The sequence below is a fragment of the Gouania willdenowi genome, chromosome 1 (assembly GCF_900634775.1).
Source record: "Gouania willdenowi chromosome 1, fGouWil2.1, whole genome shotgun sequence".
NCBI lineage: Eukaryota > Metazoa > Chordata > Actinopteri > Blenniiformes > Gobiesocidae > Gouania > Gouania willdenowi.
Genome location: NC_041044.1, coordinates 28,553,360 through 28,561,751, shown reverse-complemented (window position 1 = coordinate 28,561,751; position 8,392 = coordinate 28,553,360).

Sequence of the window (8,392 nt, the reverse complement as noted above, 5' to 3'; positions counted from 1 at the left end):
AATCATAACCAGAACACACTGACTCTGGGGACAAGGCCCTGCCATCAAACAACTTGTCAAGATCAAAGTCTGAAAGGACCGACTGAGGAGACGTTGGTCTACTTTCATGAAACAGGCTTTGCAAACACAAATCCGTACCTTCCCAGTCTGATAACAGTGATTCTGGTGTACAGGACCTTTGCCTGAAAAGGTCCTCATGGTCATCAAAAAAGACCTGTGAGAAGTCTGGAATAGGAGAGTCAGGAGAGAGGGGCCTAAGTTCAATTTCAGACAACACTGACTCTGGGGAATATGGTTTGAATTCTGATTCCCAAATTTCGGTTGTAGAAAGGCTCTCCTCATCTTCTAACAAATCAAAACAAGGCCATAACACTCTCATCTCGGAAGTATTGTGGCCCCAAGGAGCATCAGCGGGATTCTCAGGCCTAATGCCTCGCACAACATCTGCATAAGACAAAGGTCTACTGGTTGAAAGCAGTGGATAGGTGGTCACAGGCATGCTCAGCGAATTGCTTCCTATGCTCGAAGGAAGCAAATCTGGAGAATCTGCTCTGCTGTCATCAAACAATTCATCCAGACAAAACTCAAAGTCTTCAACATCTGAAAACATTGACAGAGGTGATCTTGGTCTGCCATTAAAATAGTCCAAAAAGTACTCACAATGTGTACTCTGATAGTGGACAAAAGTCTGCTCAACGGATGCCACAGATTCTGGAGACGATGCTCTAAAATCTGCCAGCCAGTCTCTCAGGAGTGAAAAATCATAACCAGAACACACTGACTCTGGGGACAAGGCCCTGCTATCAAACAACTTGTCAAGTTCAAAGTCTGAAAGGACCGACTGAGGAGACGTTGGTCTACTTTCATGAAACAGGCTTTGCAAACACAAATCCGTACCTTCCCAGTCTGAAAACAGTGATTCTGGTGTACAGGACCTTTGCCTGGAAAGGTCCTCATGGTCGTCAAAAAAGACCTGTGAGAAGTCTGGAATAGGAGAGTCAGGAGAGAGGGGTCTAAGTTCAATTTCAGACAACACTGACTCTGGAGAATATGGTCTGAATTCTGATTCCCAAATTTCGGTTGTAGAAAGGCTCTCCTCATCTTCTAACAAATCAAAACAAGGCCATAACACTCTCATCTCGGAAGTATTGTGGCCCCAAGGAGCATCAGCGGGATTCTCAGGCCTAATGCCTCGCACAACATCTGCATAAGACAAAGGTCTACTGATTGAAAGCAGTGGATAGGTGGTCACAGGCATGCTCAGCGATTTGCTTTCTATGCTCGAAGGAAGCGAATCTGGAGATTCTGCTCTGCTGTCATCAAACAATTCATCCAGACAAAACTCAAAGTCTTCAACATCTGAAAACATTGACAGAGGTGATCTTGGTCTGCCATTAAAATAGTCCAAAAAGTACTCACAATGTGTACTCTGATAGTGGACAAAAGTCTGCTCAACGGATGCCACAGATTCTGGAGACGATGCTCTAAAATCTGCCAGCCAGTCTCTCAGGAGTGAAAAATCATAACCAGAACACACTGACTCTGGGGACAAGGCCCTGCCATCAAACAACTTGTCAAGATCAAAGTCTGAAAGGACCGACTGAGGAGACGTTGGTCTACTTTCATGAAACAGGCTTTGCAAACACAAATCCGTACCTTCCCAGTCTGATAACAGTGATTCTGGTGTACAGGACCTTTGCCTGGAAAGGTCCTCATGGTCGTCAAAAAAGACCTGTGAGAAGTCTGGAATAGGAGAGTCAGGAGAGAGGGGTCTAAGTTCAATTTCAGACAACACTGACTCTGGAGAATATGGTCTGATTTCTGATTCCCAAATTTCAGTTGTAGAAAGGCTCTCCTCATCTTCTAACAAATCAAAACAAGGCCATAACACTCTCATCTCGGAAGTATTGTGGCCCCAAGGAGCATCAGCGGGATTCTCAGGCCTAATGCCTCGCACAACATCTGCATAAGACAAAGGTCTACTGGTTGAAAGCAGTGGATAGGTGGTCACAGGCATGCTCAGCGATTTGCTTTCTATGCTCGAAGGAAGCGAATCTGGAGAATCTGCTCTGCTGTCATCAAACAATTCATCCAGACAAAACTCAAAGTCTTCAACATCTGAAAACATTGACAGAGGTGATCTTGGTCTGCCATTAAAATAGTCTAAAAAGTACTCACAATGTGTACTCTGATAGTGGACAAAAGTCTGCTCAACGGATGCCACAGATTCTGGAGACGATGCTCTAAAATCTGCCAGCCAGTCTCTCAGGAGTGAAAAATCATAACCAGAACACACTGACTCTGGGGACAAGGCCCTGCCATCAAACAACTTGTCAAGATCAAAGTCTGAAAGGACCGACTGAGGAGACGTTGGTCTACTTTCATGAAACAGGCTTTGCAAACACAAATCCGTACCTTCCCAGTCTGATAACAGTGATTCTGGTGTACAGGACCTTTGCCTGGAAAGGTCCTCATGGTCGTCAAAAAAGACCTGTGAGAAGTCTGGAATAGGAGAGTCAGGAGAGAGGGGTCTAAGTTCAATTTCAGACAACACTGACTCTGGGGAATATGGTCTGAATTCTGATTCCCAAATTTCGGTTGTAGAAAGGCTCTCCTCATCTTCTAACAAATCAAAACAAGGCCATAACACTCTCATCTCGGAAGTATTGTGGCCCCAAGGAGCATCAGCGGGATTCTCAGGCCTAATGCCTCGCACAACATCTGCATAAGACAAAGGTCTACTGGTTGAAAGCAGTGGATAGGTGGTCACAGGCATGCTCAGCGAATTGCTTCCTATGCTCGAAGGAAGCGAATCTGGAGAATCTGCTCTGCTGTCATCAAACAATTCATCCAGACAAAACTCAAAGTCTTCAACATCTGAAAACATTGACAGAGGTGATCTTGGTCTGCCATTAAAATAGTCTAAAAAGTACTCACAATGTGTACTCTGATAGTGGACAAAAGTCTGCTCAACGGATGCCACAGATTCTGGAGACGATGCTCTAAAATCTGCCAGCCAGTCTCTCAGGAGTGAAAAATCATAACCAGAACACACTGACTCTGGGGACAAGGCCCTGCCATCAAACAACTTGTCAAGATCAAAGTCTGAAAGGACCGACTGAGGAGACGTTGGTCTACTTTCATGAAACAGGCTTTGCAAACACAAATCCGTACCTTCCCAGTCTGATAACAGTGATTCTGGTGTACAGGACCTTTGCCTGGAAAGGTCCTCATGGTCGTCAAAAAAGACCTGTGAGAAGTCTGGAATAGGAGAGTCAGGAGAGAGGGGTCTAAGTTCAATTTCAGACAACACTGACTCTGGAGAATATGGTCTGAATTCTGATTCCCAAATTTCGGTTGTAGAAAGGCTCTCCTCATCTTCTAACAAATCAAAACAAGGCCATAACACTCTCATCTCTGAAGTATTGTGGCCCCAAGGAGCATCAGCGGGATTCTCAGGCCTAATGCCTCGCACAACATCTGCATAAGACAAAGGTCTACTGATTGAAAGCAGTGGATAGGTGGTCACAGGCATGCTCAGCGATTTGCTTTCTATGCTCGAAGGAAGCGAATCTGGAGAATTCTGCTCTGCTGTCATCAAACAATTCATCCAGACAAAACTCAAGTCTTCAACATCTGAAAACATTGACAGAGGTGATCTTGGTCTGCCATTAAAATAGTCCAAAAGTACTCACAATGTGTACTCTGATAGTGGACAAAAGTCTGCTCAACGGATGCCACAGATTCTGGAGACGATGCTCTAAAATCTGCCAGCCAGTCTCTCAGGAGTGAAAAATCATAACCAGAACACACTGACTCTGGGGACAAGGCCCTGCCATCAAACAACTTGTCAAGTTCAAAGTCTGAAAGGACCGACTGAGGAGACGTTGGTCTACTTTCATGAAACAGGCTTTGCAAACACAAATCCGTACCTTCCCAGTCTGATAACAGTGATTCTGGTGTACAGGACCTTTGCCTGGAAAGGTCCTCATGGTCGTCAAAAAAGACCTGTGAGAAGTCTGGAATAGGAGAGTCAGGAGAGAGGGGTCTAAGTTCAATTTCAGACAACACTGACTCTGGAGAATATGGTCTGATTTCTGATTCCCAAATTTAAGGTTGTAGAAAGGCTCTCCTCATCTTCTAACAAATCAAAACAAGGCCATAACACTCTCATCTCTGAAGTATTGTGGCCCCAAGGAGCATCAGAGGGATTCTCAGGCCTAATGCCTCGCACAACATCTGCATAAGACAAAGGTCTACTGGTTGAAAGCAGTGGATAGGTGGTCACAGGCATGCTCAGCGATTTGCTTTCTATGCTCGAAGGAAGCGAATCTGGAGAATCTGCTCTGCTGTCATCAAACAATTCATCCAGACAAAACTCAAAGTCTTCAACATCTGAAAACATTGACAGAGGTGATCTTGGTCTGCCATTAAAATAGTCTAAAAAGTACTCACAATGTGTACTCTGATAGTGGACAAAAGTCTGCTCAACGGATGCCACAGATTCTGGAGACGATGCTCTAAAATCTGCCAGCCAGTCTCTCAGGAGTGAAAAATCATAACCAGAACACACTGACTCTGGGGACAAGGCCCTGCTATCAAACAACTTGTCAAGTTCAAAGTCTGAAAGGACCGACTGAGGAGACGTGGTCTACTTTCATGAAACAGGCTTTGCAAACACAAATCCGTACCTTCCCAGTCTGAAAACAGTGATTCTGGTGTACAGGACCTTTGCCTGGAAAGGTCCTCATGGTCGTCAAAAAAGACCTGTGAGAAGTCTGGAATAGGAGAGTCAGGAGAGAGGGGTCTAAGTTCAATTTCAGACAACACTGACTCTGGAGAATATGGTCTGAATTCTGATTCCCAAATTTCGGTTGTAGAAAGGCTCTCCTCATCTTCTAACAAATCAAAACAAGGCCATAACACTCTCATCTCGGAAGTATTGTGGCCCCAGGGAGCATCAGCGGGATTCTCAGGCCTAATGCCTCGCACAACATCTGCATAAGACAAAGGTCTACTGGTTGAAAGCAGTGGATAGGTGGTCACAGGCATGCTCAGCGAATTTGCTTCCTATGCTCGAAGGAAGCGAATCTGGAGAATCTGCTCTGCTGTCATCAAACAATTCATCCAGACAAAACTCAAAGTCTTCAACATCTGAAAACATTGACAGAGGTGATCTTGGTCTGCCATTAAAATAGTCCAAAAAAGTACTCACAATGTGTACTCTGATAGTGGACAAAAGTCTGCTCAACGGATGCCACAGATTCTGGAGACGATGCTCTAAAATCTGCCAGCCAGTCTCTCAGGAGTGAAAAATCATAACCAGAACACACTGACTCTGGGGACAAGGCCCTGCCATCAAACAACTTGTCAAGATCAAAGTCTGAAAGGACCGACTGAGGAGACGTTGGTCTACTTTCATGAAACAGGCTTTGCAAACACAAATCCGTACCTTCCCAGTCTGATAACAGTGATTCTGGTGTACAGGACCTTTGCCTGGAAAGGTCCTCATGGTCGTCAAAAAGACCTGTGAGAAGTCTGGAATAGGAGAGTCAGGAGAGAGGGGTCTAAGTTCAATTTCAGACAACACTGACTCTGGAGAATATGGTCTGAATTCTGATTCCCAAATTTCGGTTGTAGAAAGGCTCTCCTCATCTTCTAACAAATCAAAACAAGGCCATAACACTCTCATCTCGGAAGTATTGTGGCCCCAAGGAGCATCAGCGGGATTCTCAGGCCTAATGCCTCGCACAACATCTGCATAAGACAAAGGTCTACTGGTTGAAAGCAGTGGATAGGTGGTCACAGGCATGCTCAGCGAATTGCTTCCTATGCTCGAAGGAAGCGAATCTGGAGAATCTGCTCTGCTGTCATCAAACAATTCATCCAGACAAAACTCAAAGTCTTCAACATCTGAAAACATTGACAGAGGTGATCTTGGTCTGCCATTAAAATAGTCTAAAAAGTACTCACAATGTGTACTCTGATAGTGGACAAAAGTCTGCTCAACGGATGCCACAGATTCTGGAGACGATGCTCTAAAATCTGCCAGCCAGTCTCTCAGGAGTGAAAAATCATAACCAGAAACACACTGACTCTGGGGACAAGGCCCTGCCATCAAACAACTTGTCAAGATCAAAGTCTGAAAGGACCGACTGAGGAGACGTTGGTCTACTTTCATGAAACAGGCTTTGCAAACACAAATCCGTACCTTCCCAGTCTGATAACAGTGATTCTGGTGTACAGGACCTTTGCCTGGAAAGGTCCTCATGGTCGTCAAAAAAGACCTGTGAGAAGTCTGGAATAGGAGAGTCAGGAGAGAGGGGTCTAAGTTCAATTTCAGACAACACTGACTCTGGAGAGTATGGTCTGAATTCTGATTCCCAATTTCGGTTGTAGAAAGGCTCTCCTCATCTTCTAACAAATCAAAACAAGGCCATAACACTCTCATCTCGGAAGTATTGTGGCCCCAGGGGGCATCAGCGGGATTCTCAGGCCTAATGCCTCGCACAACATCTGCATAAGACAAAGGTCTACTGGTTGAAAGCAGTGGATAGGTGGTCACAGGCATGCTCAGCGATTTGCTTCCTATGCTCGAAGGAAGCGAATCTGGAGAATCTGCTCTGCTGTCATCAAACAATTCATCCAGACAAAACTCAAAGTCTTCAACATCTGAAAACATTGACAGAGGTGATCTTGGTCTGCCATTAAAATAGTCCAAAAAGTACTCACAATGTGTACTCTGACTAGTGGACAAAAGTCTGCTCAACGGATTGCCACAGATTCTGGAGACGATGCTCTAAAATCTGCCAGCCAGTCTCTCAGGAGTGAAAAATCATAACCAGAACACACTGACTCTGGGGACAAGGCCCTGCATCAAACAACTTGTCAAGATCAAAGTCTGAAAGGACCGACTGAGGAGACGTTGGTCTACTTTCATGAAACAGGCTTTGCAAACACAAATCCGTACCTTCCCAGTCTGATAACAGTGATTCTGGTGTACAGGACCTTTGCCTGGAAAGGTCCTCATGGTCGTCAAAAAAGACCTGTGAGAAGTCTGGAATAGGAGAGTCAGGAGAGAGGGGTCTAAGTTCAATTTCAGACAACACTGACTCTGAGAATATGGTCTGAATTCTGATTCCAAATTTCGGTTGTAGAAAGGCTCTCCTTCATCTTCTAACAAATCAAAACAAGGCCATAACCACTCTCATCTCGGAAGTATTGTGCTCCAAGGAGTATTAGCGGGATTCTCAGGCCTAATGCCTCGCACAACATCTGCATAAGACAAAGGTCTACTGGTTGAAAGCAGTGGATAGGTGGTCACAGGCATGCTCAGCGATTTGCTTCCTATGCTCGAAGGAAGCGAATCTGGAGAATCTGCTCTGCTGTCATCAAACAATTCATCCAGACAAAACTCAAAGTCTTCAACATCTGAAAACATTGACAGAGGTGATCTTGGTCTGCCATTAAAATAGTCCAAAAAGTACTCACAATGTGTACTCTGATAGTGGACAAAAGTCTGCTCAACGGATGCCACAGATTCTGGAGACGATGCTCTAAAAATCTGCCAGCCAGTCTCTCAGGAGTGAAAAATCATAACCAGAACACACTGACTCTGGGGACAAGGCCTTGCTACCTCCAAAAACCTTGTCAAGTTCAAAGTCTGAAAGGACCCGACTGAGGAGACGTTGGTCTACTTTCATGAAACAGGCTTTGCAAACACAAATCCGTACCTTCCCAGTCTGATACAGTGATTCTGGTGTACAGGACCTTTGCCTGGAAAGGTCCTCATGGTCGTCAAAAAAGACCTGTGAGAAGTCTGGAATAGGAGAGTCAGGAGAGAGGGGTCTAAGTTCAATTTCAGACAACACTGACTCTGGAGAATATGGTCTGAATTCTGATTCCCAAATTTCGGTTGTAGAAAGGCTCTCCTCATCTTCTAACAATCAAAACAAGGCCATAACACTCTCATCTCGGAAGTATTGTGGCCCCAAGGAGCATCAGCGGATTCTCAGGCCTAATGCCTCGCACAACTCTGCATAAGACAAAGGTCTACTGGTGAAAGCAGTGGATAGGTGGTCACAGGCATGCTCAGCGATTTGCTTCCTATGCTCGAAGGAAGCGAAATCTGGAGAATCTGCTCTGCTGTCATCAAACAATTCATCCAGACAAAACTCAAAGTCTTCAACATCTGAAAACATTGACAGGGTGATCTTGGTCTGCCATTAAAATAGTCCAAAAAGTACTCACAATGTGTACTCTGATAGTGGACAAAAGTCTGCTCAACGGATGCCACAGATTCTGGAGACGATGCTCTTAAAATCTGCCAGCCAGTCTCTCAGGAGTGAAAAATCATAACCAGAAACACACGGACTCTGGGGACAAGGCCCTG